The following is a 16,247-nucleotide window of genomic DNA, read 5'->3' on the forward strand; positions in this document are numbered from 1 at the left end:
CTTTTTATTGGGGTCACAGCCCTCAATAATCCAGTCATTCATTCTTTTTTTCCTGCTTACTATTACCCTTGTCAGCTACTGTTATTTGTCTCAGTGATGCTATATGTTATTAAACATCCCCATAACTCTGTGGTTCAGAATATATGGGGTGTAACTTTGACATTGTTATGTTGTTACAGTAATTGTGATCCCCCTCTAACTTCTGGAAGTTAAGTGCCTCCACTTGGCTTCTAATGTTTCTATCATCCCCATGCTATCTTTAAACTAAGTTCTGTAATAGCGTCTAATATCAACTTGGGTGAACAACTCTAGGTTTTTCTAGAACTGGATGGTTTCCTAGGATGTAGAGTCCTCAGTACTAAAATTAGGAGAATTGGTCATCCTACATACAACCAGTCCTGGGCAACAAAGGAGAGCCATCACTAAACTTTTTAATTCATGCTGATACCTCTCTACCAGAATATTTCTCATGGCCTGGGTAAATAATGTGACCTCTGGGTCTCACTGGGAGTCATAATTACCTATTTTATCTCTGACCACACATAGTCTACACTATGAAGCATATCTCATTCCCCCAAATTTATCATCCCAACCCTTAGTGTTTGCAATGGTAGTTCTGGTATTTCAGTTCATTCAGTGAAATTTAGGATCAATTTTCCATGCATCTAAGAGGCATACAAGTAATGAATTAACACCATTTTCTGGTATAAATGTAAATTTCTTGGGGTCTTTTTCATGACGCTAAATATTGTCTCTTGAAGAGTGCCCTTAAGTCAAAAACCTCTCTCTTTCCTATCCAGTTTTATGGTTAACATTCCCTGCCCTCTGTCCTCTGCCCTCCCACCAGAAGAGATCAGCTTTCTTGCTTGTAAAGAGGACTCTGGGTTTCATAGCTGGTTTTAAGTTCCCTGTCACCTACCCTCAGTTCTTCATTGTCTTTCACTAGAGCACCAGTGGTCCCTAGGAATAGTGATCTGATTCCTTATCCCTACAGCCACTAAATCTCCAATACATTTCTAATGCGTAACACATCACATGTTATACACTAGAAACACAGGAATAGTTTCACAATTCATCACTGGTGAAGTTTTAAGAATTGGACTGCGATCCTGTGCCCGTGGCTTCTGTGTTCCATCTATCACTGGTCCTAGGGTCCTCACTGCCAGCCAGGTAGTGAATCATCCAACTCTAAAATCTCATCACCTGCTTTTTTGGATTACTCCCAGTGCCAACTATTGCAACTTGGGTTCTCCAGAAGTAGACGCTGAGATGGAGTTTAAGGTGTGAGATGATTATGAGGGATCAACACCAATGGAAGAAAGGGGGAGGAAACATTAATGAGCAGAGAGAGAAGTCAAGCTGCAGCACAGGCCCAACATGTCCTTGATCCGTCTGATGAGGAGCCCATCAGATTGTTCCGTGTTGAACCAAAGATCATGGGCCTTTATATGACTCCTCTCATGGATGGAGACTATGCTGGCTATGAGATCTCTGCAGCTGGCTATGAGGCAGTCCCTGAAGGATCTCACAGCAGGAGGATACATGGCTGGTTGCAGCAAGTCCTTCCTTGAAGAGAGATCTGGAGGTGGACCTCATTGTCTCCACTTTGTTCTCTGATATCATGCTATCTGAGGTAAAGAAAGCAATATACATTAAATGATCATTTTTTGCCCTATTATTTACTTGCATTTGTATTCTGGACAAGAATATTTATAGATATTAAATATATCTGACCATTTTAATAGTGATTGCAATTATGCATAAAATTGACACTATCATCCTAGTAAAATTAATGATATGCATAAGCTATATGTAAAGATAGGGTATTGAATAAAAGCTTGGTCCTACGTGTACTAATTATAATAAAAGCATAGGGGAATTAGGATAGAGTTCAGCTGCTTGCAATAAAAACCTGACAAGAAATAGCTAACAGTGGTACAAGTGGGTAATTAGGTTGGTCTTTCTCGTGTTACAAGTAGTGGGAAGGTTAGCATTACAGGGCTGGATTTGCTCCTTGTAGTCCCAGTCTCCTTTTGTCTTTCTTCTCCTCTATTCTTAGCTTGTCTTTTCTCCCCGTGTTAATAAGATGGCAGCTACAATACAGGTATGAGACTCTGCATCAGACACAAAGGGAAAGGGTAAATGGTAAAGATGGTTGATGACTCTTTTCCTTTTATCAGGAAAAAGAAAATGCGTTCCCAGAATCTTCCTGACTCGGGAGATTTATGCTTATATCTCAATGTTTAGAATTATGTCACATGGTCACCAGTACCTGCGAGGATGCCTGTAGGTGCAGTTTTCTACCTGAGCACATTAGTATCCAAAACTATATCAAGATTCTTTTACCAAGGAAGAGCAGAATGCAACCTGCAGTGTTTGCCACAGGGCATGTTTAAATTTTTAAATGGCTAACCACTGATTCTTAATACTATTAATATTGTGGAAACAAACTTTATAGGGAAGTTTAGTGTTTCTAACATTGTATATACTATAACACACTATGTTAAGCTTCTTTTATTTACAGATTGAGCCTAGTTTTAACAAGGTATTTTGGGGGCGCCTGGGTGGCGCAGTCTGTTAAGCGTCCGACTTCAGCCAGGTCACGATCTCGCGGTACGTGAGTTCGAGCCCCGCGTCGGGGTCGGGCTCTGGGCTGATGGCTCAGAGCCTGGAGCCTGTTTCCGATTCTGTGTCTCCCTCTCTCTCTGCCCCTCCCCCGTTCATGCTCTGTCTCTCTCTGTCCCAAAAAAATAAATAAACGTTTGAAAAAAAAATTAAAAAAAAAAACAAGGTATTTTGCCCAGAAACCATCTTACAGTTAACAACATAAAGGCACATTTTTCTGATATAATCCTCATAAATTTCAAGTCAGTCTTCTAAGTTATCAACAAAGGAAATGAACTTCTTTGCAGTTACCTCTCATAAAAGCATGTTAACCTTTTAGTCAGATGCTGTTGAAATGTGTTTAAAAATTTCCCCTTCCTTTCAGCATAGAGTAGTAATAGATGAATTATTTATAAAAGGAAAAAAATGACAAGACTATACTCCAAAATAAGTTAAACATCCCAGTCTATCAGAAATAAAACAGAAACTCAATAAGGTAGTAGGCCTAATGCCTGAGACCAGCTGGATGGCAACACCTGAGGCAAAAAAAGAAAAAAAAAGGCTAGGAGTTCATTTTCTGTGGCATAATTGTTAATTAAAATTTCCCCATTGAGATTATGGTGACCAAAGTCACTTTCACATAGTGGGCTAGAGCATGGATCTTCTGTCCATGTAAAATGAGTGCAAGATAGCTGAGGACATTCATTGCTTGGGGCTATAATTTCTATCAAGCTGTCTACCTAGGGTCAAAAGAAAGCAGGCAGAGTCTGAAAGCCAGAAATTTAGCCAAGTTACCTAAGTTATTATTTGTAATATCCCCAATATGTCTGTGGGATTGGAGGTCTGAGTATCTGTTTCCACACTGGGGAGTCCCACAGCTAACATGGAGGTAACAAGAAAAGTACTGGACAGATAAATGAGTGCCGAATTTCTGCAGACCCAGCCCCCCTAGAGTCATTCTTTAACTTCCTTGGGAATTTTCCCTGTCTCCCTTTGCTCCTCTTCAGTTGTTTGAACCTATGTTTTGAAAAATGATGATCTCAGAAACTCTAATAATCTAATCAAAGTAATTTACTGTTTCTTAGAGTGGTTTTGTTTCTTTTGAATGTTTATTTATTTTTGAGACAGAGAGACCGAGTGCAAGTGGGGGAGGGGCAGAGAGAGAGGGAGACACAGAATCCGAAGCAGGCTCCAGGCTCTGAGCTGTCAGCACAGAGTCGGACACAGGACTCGAAATCAGGAACTGTGAGATCATGACCTGAGTGGAAGTCAGACTCAACCGACTGAGCCACCCAGGCACCCCTATTTCTTTTTAAATTGTTCATGTTAATGTGTCATTTCTGCTACCATTTTTTTAATATATGTCTTGCCCCCATATACAAAGCACACAAATAAAATCAGTTATACATCATCAGCATATTCCTTCTACTTTATATGTAATTTATTAAAATAATATTACCTAAAACGTGTATTAAAAATAGATGGCTCTCTTATCCACCAGTGAGATGCATATTTGATTCGATGTGAGAGAAGAAAGCATTAAACTAAGTAGGGTTTCAACATCATCTATGGTAGCAGAAGCAATAAATGTGCTGTAGAAAGTGAGATGGCTGATTAAACTGGCACAGTCTAATCTTTGACATGAATGGAACTCTCTAAATGTTCCCTTCTTCAGGATCCAGCCTGGAAGTCCTGTAATCATCTTTCTCTGACCTTTCTAAAAAGTCCTGCATATAATTAAAAAAAATACAGTCACTTTCTGCAAAAGAAAACTATTGTAGCAGAATTCTTGCATAGAGAGTCCTGACACCGAGGCCTTTGTTCTCGGAAGCAACTTTATTTGTGCCAGCACTGGCTCAGTCGGGTTCATACCCACAAAATTGAGCCCCAAATGCCACAGGGAATAGTCTTTTGTGCATTGTCAACTTCTTTGTCTCCCATATATGGCTAACATATGGACATACAGTCTGACTGGGTAGTCTAATGTTACAGGATCTTGAGGGATGTCACTAGCTAGGTTGCCTTCCTTTATCTTGATGTCTTTTCTTACCACATTCTTTAGGGAGGGGACTCTACCACACTATGATTTCCTAGCCCAAATACTATAATTCCAACTGGATATTACTTATGTAGCCCTACATTTTTTGGTATTTTCAACAAATCTGAGTTAACATTGGTAGTTCCTCTGATTTGCAATCCTATGAATCAAATAATGCGTACAATTTAAAGAATTATGTTTAGTTAGGCAAACACATTCTCCTATGATTTTGGAAGAAGAAAGTAAATTTCACTTTTACTCTGGCTGCCAAAATGGACTGCAGTTAAAAGCACAGATGATTTGCTTTGTCTTCGTAGCATCCACAAACATAACATAGTAAGAGACAAGGTTATAATGTACTTATATTATTTTTATGCATAAGCAAAGGTTTGAATTTTTTCCTAAGAGAATTGAAAATTGAAGATAAACATGTGTGCATGCAGGCAGACACACACACACACACACGCACGCACACACATACACACACACACACACACACACACAGAGTGAATGGAATGCATTTAAGCATTTTTGGTTGATCCAATACCCCAATCCTGTTCTTTTCAGGGGATGAGATAGCGCCTATGAAACACTTCAACAGATACCGTGTTTAGATTTTATCTGAGATTAAATAGATTTTACTGTCACTTATCTGACACAATTGCAATGTGATCCATTGACAGGTTGGTATAGAAAAGTTGGGTTGCAATGAATGATGTAATAAACTTTTAATTTTTTTCTTAGCAGGTGCAGCATTGGGCACATTTTTAGAGTCTGTAAACTTTACTTCTGGTGCTTTCCTTTCTCTTTATCAATCTCTCTTTCTTTCAGACTGCTTATCCTTTGCCAACCATATTCTAAACTCTTCTATCAGTCTCCCAACTCATGAGAATTACATTATGTTTTATTGCTTTATAGATGAGTTTATACACTATTGGTTCCAAGTCTTATATAGTTAGATGTTTTGCCTGATGTTTGCACTGCAGAAACATGCTAAAAATATCAACAACCATTACCTATACTTTAATCTAGATTTGCAACTTTTCTTAGAAACAATGGAAACTTTGGGACTGTTAATTCTGCCTTCTCACACAGCAGTGATTGTTGAATGCTGAATAGAAACTGCCCCTTCAGAAAGGTTAGGTAGTCCCCAGTTCACAGAAGCTCTTCAAGCCTATTTTGTATTATACTTGGATTTAGGCTGCTTTCTCATTTACGTTAACAGCATGGCCCTAGAGGGCTTTTGCATTTGTGACCCCCATTATATAACTTCCTCTCTCAACTGTCAACTAAGCCCAATTAACATGTTTATTGATAAGACAATATCTCCCACTGGTACATATTAATAAGAAATAGTTGAAAGGCTTCAACACTTAAACCTTTCAAAATCTGAAAGAAAAGAAAAAAGGAAAAGCAAAGTGGTTAAATAGAACATCCTTTGATAGAAGTTATTTTTGGACCGAGTGTTTCTTGAAAACTTCTTAAACATGGGATGCTGATTCTAGTTTCACCATTGGCCATATGATCCTCTTGCTCCATCTTTTTGAAATATAAAGAAATTGGATGTTAAGACCGTCCCATGCCCACCTCATTACCTCCACGTCCACCATGATTCCTTCTATCTATCCCTTAATTTCCTCTTAGTTTTAAAACTAAGATTTATTATTTCATTCTGGAGAATATATTTTAGCTCCATTTTTATTTAGACAGAGCTCTCTGTATTCACAAGTATTTATGCATACATCTATTATAGCCATTATCACATGGAGTTATAATGTTTTTGGTTTTCCTATATGATAGGGGTGATTTTACTGTATAATATATAGTGGCAATAGTGTTTGTTTCATTTTTTAAATGTCTGTAGCTTGAAGACAGATCATCTGTTCTAAGCCCTCAACTTCTTGTCCAGGGAAAAATCCAATTTTAGGACCATTAAAGAGGAACTTTCTTCTTAAAGCCAGGAAAGATCCTCATGAGATCAAACGCACTCAAGGACAAACTCTCTCCTGAATCAACCCTCATGACTGCTGATATTTTCATTGAGAGAGGTTCTACTGGTCTCTGTCAAGCTTGGATGGCAGTATCTTAGATGAGACCGGAAGCCTGATGTTTAAAATCCAGTCTCCATTAATAATTCATTCAGGCTAATCACCTGATAGCTTCTCTGGGACATTTCTCAATAATTACTGAAACCACATAGCCACTCTCTCTCTTGCCTCAGGAAAATAACTCAAAAATGTTTTTTTCTCAAGTTGACACATTTCCATCATTTCTGAACTTTAGCATTTTTGCCTTCTAGGAGTTTTTAATTCCATTTGTTCTAGGAGTCTGGTTAGTAATAAATTTTGGATGCCTACCAATTTTGCTTCTGTTCCTCAAACACTAAGTTTGTTAACAAGTTCTTGAGAGGAGGAAAACAAAAACAAAAACAAAAACAAAGCCTTTAACAACGTTATTAGGATGAAGATGTTGCCATCAAATTTCTAAGATGGCACCATGTTTCCTTCTCCTTGGTGTGGACACTTGTATGTGTCTCCTTGAGTGTCAGTGGACCTGACCTAGTCAGATGAGACATTTTACAGGAAGGTCTAGAGGTCCAAGACAGGGGAAACCAGAGAAATTTAAAGCTGCATCAAATGATTCTCTACTGAACTTAAATGAGCAAATTACCATCTTGTAGAGAGGCCATGTGAGATATAAGAGGGACCCTCAACTGGCACCTATCAATAAAATAGAGACTTCCATCCTAAAACTTTAAGGAAACAAATTCTAAAAATAGCCAATGAACTTGGAAAAGGACCCTGAGCTCCAGATGAGAACACAGTTTGGGTGACATTGGTTTTATTACTGTGAAATTCAGACTAGAAAACCTAATTACACTGACTCCAGATATCTGATGCACAGAAATAGTAAGATAATAAGTGTTTTTTTTAGCCACTGATTGTGGTAATTTGATATGTATCATGAAAACTAAAATGGAGATGTCTTACAAGAGCTGGGGAAAAAGACAATTAGTATCTCAAAGAATTACTCTATAGTATTCATGAAACCTTTCTTACTTGTAATTTCATTGAGGGTAGAGATTTGTCTTAGTTGTGTTTGTTTTATCAGTATTAACACACTATCTGTATAATAATAGACCATATTTGCTTGGATAAATTTATGGATAACATAAACCAGCAAATGGTATTGTTCTAAGAACTTTAAATATTAAAAAAAAAGAAATATTTGAGGATTATTTGAGGAAATAGCAGGAGTGAGTATAAAACTTTTATGAGAGTATATATTTTAATAAATTTATAATTTTAAGCAAGGGAGATTGAAATTAAACAGGTAAATGAGCAAGTAAGATAAATTAACATGCATTTAATATGACTTTGTCATCATATAAGGAGACATGGGCAGTCTACTAATTGCCATCTTTGTTTTGGAAAGAACACCAGAGACCATGAGAAGATTTCTATTTCCTAGAAATGTTTGTATATAATATCTAAAATAAAGTCACTTTAACTTTTAACAGCATAAAGAAACACACACAGATGCACACACACACATAAAATGAATTAACTGAAAGCTAGTGTTCCTGAAAATCCTACATTTGAAGTAAGGTATGTGTGAACACGGAAGGCACAGGAGGCATTACAATCTAATATTATACAGCAACAAAATCTAATACAATTTGAGACTTCATACAGAGAGCAATCATATCAGGGAGTAGGAAGGTAATAGTTCCTCTTTACTAAGTTCTGGTAAGAGCATTGGGAATACATTGCACATTCAATCCTGGGGATCTCTGCACTGAAAAAAAAAATAAATTCATCAACTAGAAATACGTGAGAGAAGAGGTACCAAAGGTTGGGGTGTTAGAAGGATTGAGGCTCTTTGGGAAAATAACAAAATAACTTATAACATCTAATTGACCTAAATCATCTGGAGTAGGTGAAATTTTCTTCAGTTACATGGAGAGTGTAGTTACAGAAGACACTGAAGAAATTACTAGGGCAGTGCTTCCCAAAGGTTACCTTGAAAACAATTTCTTTAGGAATCTGAATGGACTCAGAAAAGCAATTCAACCTTAAAATTTTTCTCCCCAATGATTTTTCCTATCACTTCTCACTTTTCATCTTGTTATTTAAAATGTTTATACTATCCAAGGCTTTATCTTTTCTTTTGGTTATGAACTGGAAGCTACTTTATGCAGAAGGCTATCCATTCTATTGTAATTTTTATTATTATTAACAACAATGAACAGAATGATAATCTTTCAAATTTTAGGAAAGTTGAAGACATACATTTTTAATCAGTAGAATGATGACTTAATAATTTGATTTATACTGGTAAAATATAAACAATGTTGGTGATGTCCCACTGCATGATTTTATGCTTTTACTTATGCTTTAGGGGAAATCTAGAATATATAAATGTATTTTTTAATGTTTTTTTTTATTTTTGAGAGAGAGAGAGAGACAGCAAGAGAGAGAGAGAGAGAGAGAGCAGAGGAGGGGAAGAAAAAGAGGAAGACACAAGATTTGAAGCAGGCTCCAGGCTCCAGGCTCCAGGCTCCAGGCTCCGAGTTGTCAGTACAGACCCCGATGTGGGGCTTGAACTCATGAACTGTGAGATCATGACCTGAGCCAAAGTTGGATGCTTAACCGACTGAGCCACCCATGCACCCCTATAAATATATTTTTAAATGGTGAGATGCAATGCCTTAACAGTTAATTATTTCTAAATCCTAAAATGAATGTACAAAGCCATTGTTAGATTTGTATGTTCCTTGACTTCATTTTCACAGCCATAGGTCTCTGACAGCATTATTTGTCCTATGGTGAGATTTCTTTCTTTTCTGTCTTTAATTGAAAAATAATGATTAGAATTGCCCACTTATTGAATGAATCTTTATAGGGTATTTTGTAAAATTCTTAAAAAAATACTTTAAAGATCTTTTCAATTATTTCCTGTGTGTTGTTTGCATTTAACACTTGGAGTGCTTGTTTTATTTTTGTGCCTTTAAGGAGTTCTTGATTATGTGTCTTCTGAGACCATTAAGCTTACACAACAGGGACTTGCCCTGGTAAGGATCTTTCAGGTTTCTTTGAGATGGAGTTCTTGCATTCCAGCCTAGGAATAGAGGAGTGTGTGCTGTCTGTCTACACCATACGTGGCCCCTTCCTTCTCCTCCCCACTTCCCTTTACAACTTAATCCTTGAAAGAGGAAACCATTCCAAGCTGTTACCCTCTTCATTTAGGCCTTTAGAGCTAGGAGTTGTTACTATTGTGTCCGTAGTCACTGATGTGAGAGAAGCGTAAGAACTGAATGAATCACAATCTTTCAAGAGCAGAAGGATTTGCCTGCCACAAGAGGGCTAAATGGTAACCCTCAAGTCCTCTTACTGAGCAATTGTGTTTCTGCTCAATAATCAGGTAAAGGCTTTTGCGACTGCATTTTCTTTATAATAACTTATTTTCCTTTAAGTCAGTTCCTTTTTATCAAAAAGAGTTCAGCAGTATACCTTCAGGCCATTACACAATACATGATTATGCTATTTATACCACTTGCAAAAATTGATAGATACAGAAGGTTGCAGTTGGGCTGAGTGAAGATGGTTAGTGCTTAATGAATCACACTTTAGTAAATCCTTCTAACTGATTTCACAGAGGTGTTTCAGCCAACTGGAGGGATACACATAAAAATGCTTTACTTTTTTGTATATCTGCTAATAACCGTACAATGGCAAATCTACTTTGCTAGTGGGAAATGAGTTTCCTTAATAAATTTCACTTCAATTCCATTTTTTCAAAGGTAACATGAATCCTGAATTTAGTGTAGACAATTTTATTTCAATTCGATATTAATCTTTTTAATAATCCCTTTTACAACAGCTGAGACTTGTAGCTCTGAACTGAAGGCATGGGGTTGTTTATTTTCTTTCAATTCCTTCCATCTTCCCAGGGCTTGTTTCTTGTTTATGGATGAAAAGAAGAGAAAAAAGAAGAGAAGATGTCTTATGACACCACCCTTGGTGAGTAGGTTATCTTCCATGTTAGTAATAAATGTTATTTATTTTGTGGATAATTACAAATGAGAAAAGGCAGAGTTGCTGATTCCTCATATGGACCCCAATGGTGATACATAGTTCTATGGCTGGATGTGGGTATGAAAGCCCTAATAAGCCTTGTTGGTGAGCATCTTCCTAGGCTTTGGCAATTCCTTTAGAGATGGGGCTATATCGTATGTATCCCACATGGTAACATCACGCCACATTCTCAAATGGACTCAAGCTCCAACAATTCCATAGACACTGATCTCACCCATTTCTAGGTTTCTAACTCAGAGGATAGTAAGCAAAAGTAGAATAACTTTTCCTTACCTCTTCAAGGCAGGAGGATTAGAACTAGTAATTGTCCTCCCTCTGTCTCATAAGAGTGCACAGTCCTTTGTCTACAGTGTTCTTTTCCTACAGATCAACCTATGCTGCAGATAAGCATATATCCAATTAGAACTAGATGCTGATCCTAGTTTTTGAAAGATAATCCTGTATTTCAGAAGGTTTTGGTGCAGTTCTTCCTTGGGTTTGGAAGGGAGTTCCAGTTGAGTACCATCTCCAGTTTCCTTAGGGATATGAAGAAAGAATGTAGGCTTATACTTCCCCCAAAGTCAACCCTCCACCTCCCAAAAGTTAGGAATCTTTACTAAATGGCAGGACCATGTCAAGAGGTCTATAAAACATGCCCAAATTGAGCAACCTCCTCGACAAGAGGTTTAAAAGCTCATTACAATGTCCAAATCATAAATAAGTTGGTGTGCATTCACAAGCATCTACTGTACTCCAATGTATTTTTAGCCCAATATAATCCTTTTATCATTTTAAAAATGACATCATTTTATGGATTCCTCAATGATACTAGAGCTACTGGATTTCTAAAATCAAGTTTCAGTCGAAGTATATTTATCATATATTGGATTGATTGTAAGCAAAATATCTAACTCAGTGATATTTGTGCTGCTGTTTTTACTCCCTTAATAGACAAGTCTCCACAAAGCATTTCTTTTTTTTTTTTAACTCAGATTAGATCAAACCCTCTGATAGCTTTCATCAACCTAGAATAAATTTCAAACACCCTGATAACTATGTTATAAGCCCCATTGTAATTTTGGCATGGTTATGTACTAGACCTTATATACCTTTCTATTTCTTCTCTATATTTTTTCTTCTCCAGCCACACAGGCTTTCTTTCTGTCCCTGGGACACATCAGCTCATTTGTACCTTTAAGTTTTTGTTCTTCCCATCTCTCCTTTCTAGAATATCATTTCTGTAAAAGTCTTTCATAGTATACTCTCTCTTTCTTCAGGTGATACTATGAAATAAATTGTGCTCCCCTCTCCCACCCATATTCCTATATTGAATTCCTAATGTGACTGTATTTTAAGATAGAGTCTCCAGGAGGTAAATTATGTAAGATAAAGTCATAAAAATTGATAGAACTAGTGGTCTTTCAAGAAGAGAGAGAGAGAGAGAGATGTTTCTTTCTCTTTATGAACACCCACCAAGGAAAAGGCAAGTGAACACACAACAAAATGGCAGCCAACTACAAGCGGAGAGAAGAGACGTCAGAATGAAACTTATCCTGATGGCATCTTGATTTAGAACTTCCCTGCCTCCATAATTGTGACAAATTTCTGTTATTAAGTTACCTAGTCTATCGTATTTTTTATGGAAGTACAAGCAGACTAAGAAAGGTGGTGACTCAAATGCTACCTGTTTAGAGAGAGCATTCTCAGGTACTCATAGCCTCTAAGATAAATATCAAATGTGCTTCATAATTTGATACTTATTCTCAGCTTTTAACTTTACTCTCTTTCCTCTGTTATCTCATTATACTGCCTAATCGTAGTGCTTGATAACGCTTTCCTTTTTCTTTTCTTTTAGAGTATGACTTAGATTTTTCTGACCGAGCTAACTTCAGCCCACCCATGGCATTTTTTTCCTCTGATCTAGTATAGCACCTGGATGCTTATTTTTTTTGTGGGTGGAGCTTCATGGGGACTACTCTTAACAGACGTTCCTGTAGCATCTTGAGCACGATTCAAATAATATGGGGAGGAACTTGTATGTTTTGCTTCATGAGTTATTGCGATTGCCATTAGAGTAGCACCACTTATTCCACCAAAAAAGAGTGCTTGTTCAGTACTGGTTCTTTATAAACTTTTCAAAATCTTCCAAAGTATCATTTGGGATTAAAATTAAATAATTATGCCAGACAAAAGATCTCTGTAATTATGTTGTCCTTTTTGCCCCACTGGACACACCATAAAAATGATTATGATATGATATGAACACAAATTCAAATATCACAAGAAGTTAAAAATGTAACATGCATTCCATATTATTTAACGAATTCTCCAATTTGTTGTCTAGAATAACAAAATAACAAAAATAAATCTAAAACTATATCTCCAACTTCACTGTTAATCCTTCCCCATCGCTTTTCTCCCACCTTCCCCTTTTTTAAGCATATTAATTTAATTCTGTTAATATGTGGTAATATGGTACTCTTAAGGCTAATAATATACTTTCAATTATTGAACATGACATTAAAATGAATAAATGTTTCCTGAGATGATACTTAACTCTTAAGTGTTAAGTGTGTGCAATGTAACAGTAACCTCCAAGAACACAAATGGACATTGTATTCCAGAGACCATGGAAGAGAAAGGATCTCAAACAAAATTTAGATCTTGAGTCTCATGTTAATCAAATCAATTTGAAATACACGTCACATAGCAAGAAGAAAGAATTGAGGTGAGCTAACATATTTTGAATAGGATGCAAGTAAGATAGAAAGAACAACTTAGAGGCAGACAACATACAAATTATTGGATAATTTTATAGAATTTGTTTAGAAATTTTCATGACAAAATGTCTACTTAACACAATATACATATTCTTTTATTGCCTGCTTTTCTCTATCAAAAAACAAAATCAAATTATCTCTACCATTAACTTTGGACTTAAGTGATCATTTTAATAACCTTCTAGTATTATGTTATACATACGTAACATAATAATTTTAGTAAGCCCATATTATTGAACAGTAGCTATCAATGTCTTTATTACTGTGAGAAGTGCAATGTAGAAATTGTGCAATTACTGAATTATTTCCTCAGTCAATTTCCTGATGTGTAGCCTGGGTAAAAGGATGTATGTCTCCTTGATACTTTTGAAAAAAAAATATTTGAAATTACATGTTGTGCTGCTTTACAATACCTATGATCACCACCAGCATAACCCTTGGGAATGATTTATCATAGAGTGGACATTCATGGGAATGACTTTTAATACATTCTCCTGCAAGCCCAAAGTGGTAAAGGATTTTGCTTTAATTTGCATTCTTCCACAAATAATATTTTAAACCTAGCAATTAATTTCTTTAAAATAATTATTACTTTTCAGCTATTTATACAGATTTGTGCCCTGACAACCCTCTTTTCTGAGTGAAATTACTGGGTTCCAGATCTCCTTTTTTCTCATAAAGTGTAATTTATTTTTTTTTATCTTCTTTCTCTTCCTCTTGCCTTCTTTTTCTTTCCCTTATCTTTTTTTTCTTTTCCTTTTGAGCAATTTAGTCCCAAAAGCATTAGTAGGAACAAAGCAAGATCGATGTCCATTGTACAGGGGCCTGGGGGTCAGAAGCTACAGTGACATAAAGTAGGGGGTAAGATCTTGCAGATGGTGGGTTAGGTGTCCACACAGAGTAGTAAACAGCCTGTGTGGGAAAAATAGATTGAGGAACATGGTCTTGTTTGAGGTGTTATACCCCAGGCTCTGTAAGTAAGGTTTGCATGTGGGGAGATGGACTGTTTTGTCCAACAAGTATGTATAGGGGCCTCTGTATTGGGTCAATGGTCCAGTAGAAGGTGTTCTAACCCAATCAGAGAGAGGAGGCCACCATGGGATTGTGGTAGTGAGAGTGGGTTTGGTGGGGAGAAGTGAGGCTGGTATGGCGACTCAGAGCTCAAACGGGGCGAGAAAGTCATTCATCCATTGCTGAGGCTGATATGGAGTGTCAGACACTGAGAAGTGTGAGGAGGACATTTCCACAGAAAGCACTCAGTGTGTTAGAGTCCTAACAAGGTTAGAACAGTGTCTAAATAATGCATGGTCTAGCACAGGAAGTCAGAAACCAAGGAGCATAAGGAAAGTAACTACATGGGGGAGGAACTGACAATGAAAATGGGACATTTTTTACATATGAAGGAATTGATCAATTAATTAAATATAATAAGGATAATAAAAAACCAGATTTCTTACCATTTAAGAAACAACTTCTAGTTATAGAAAGGCAAATGGGGCACCCGTTGGTTAAATGTCTGACTTGGGCTCATTTCATAGTTTGTGGGTTCGAGTCCCACATTAGACTCTATGCTGATAGCTCAGAGCCTGGAGCCTACTTTAGATTCTATGCCTTCCTCTCTCTCTGCCTTCCTCTGCTCATGCTCTGTCTCTCTCGAAAATAAATAAACATTAAAAATATCAAAAGGCAGAAAATAGAAACAGTGGTGTTTGTCCTATATTTATATGTATTTCCTGGAGATAGATAGATAGATAGATAGATAGATAGATAGATAGATATTTCTAAATATTTTTGGAATATATATATATATATATATATATATATATATATACACACACACACATATATATATATATATATATATACACACATATATATGTATGCATACATACACGTAAAATCTTGTAGATCTATTTATTCAGAAGATTTGGGGAATAATCACACCTCAATAACAATGAGTAAAGTTATGACATTAGACAGGAAGGCAGGGCTTCCTATAGAAATGGCTTGTTTCAAGATTGGACAAGGGAAATGACAAGAAGATGAGCCTGGAACGTATTGTTGCACCCCCAAACAAGACAGTGTTTAAAGAATGAAAGAGATATGTCTAAATAACACAAAAACCAGTTTTATGGGGTTCTTTCTGGCCAAACTGGAAAAACTTGAGCATCAGAATGATAGTAATAACAGATTATTTTGCACTGAATAAACTGAGAAATCATGAGTTTATATACAGATATGAATAAGGGAATAAATACATCGAGAGTACGATGATTAATGGGATTTTTTACAGATTCAAAACATTGCCCCATAAAAGGCATATTAACTACAAAACAGTAACTTTATAGAGTCACTTTATAGAGTAAAAGAGTAACTTTATAATGGAGAAGGCTTACAGATAACACCTTAAGTGATCAAAGTGAACATCATCAATAATGAGACAAACTGATGTTGTATACCCCAGGATAGAAGTAGTGAAAAAATGTACCATCACCCTTGTGATGTTTCTCCCAAACATATATGGCCTAAATATTATGAGGAAACTTTAGACAGACCCAAATAAAGAGGCACTGTACAAAAGAAGTGGCCTATAATCTCAAAAGTGTAAAGGTCATGAAAATCAAGGAAAGACTGAAGAGATAGTCCATACTGAAGGAGACTACGATAACAGAATATAAAACTGCAGTAGATGTTGCTAAATGGAAACTTTTGCTATAAATTACATTTAGATCTTTGACAAGACTTGAA

General features: G+C 36.5%; 1 long non-coding RNA gene across 2 annotated transcripts in view; it reads left to right on the plus strand.

The window, feature by feature from the left end:
- The window catches only part of LOC123379908, a 113,482-nt gene that overhangs the window by 11,353 nt on the left and 85,882 nt on the right, over positions 1 to 16,247 (plus strand). For both annotated transcript variants that reach the window (XR_006584943.1, XR_006584944.1), the window contains exon 2: positions 10,596 to 10,665. This is a non-coding gene — a long non-coding RNA (uncharacterized LOC123379908). The remainder of the gene's footprint in view (positions 1 to 10,595; positions 10,666 to 16,247) is intronic.

The sequence above is a fragment of the Felis catus genome, chromosome C2 (assembly GCF_018350175.1).
Source record: "Felis catus isolate Fca126 chromosome C2, F.catus_Fca126_mat1.0, whole genome shotgun sequence".
Classification (NCBI taxonomy): domain Eukaryota; kingdom Metazoa; phylum Chordata; class Mammalia; order Carnivora; family Felidae; genus Felis; species Felis catus.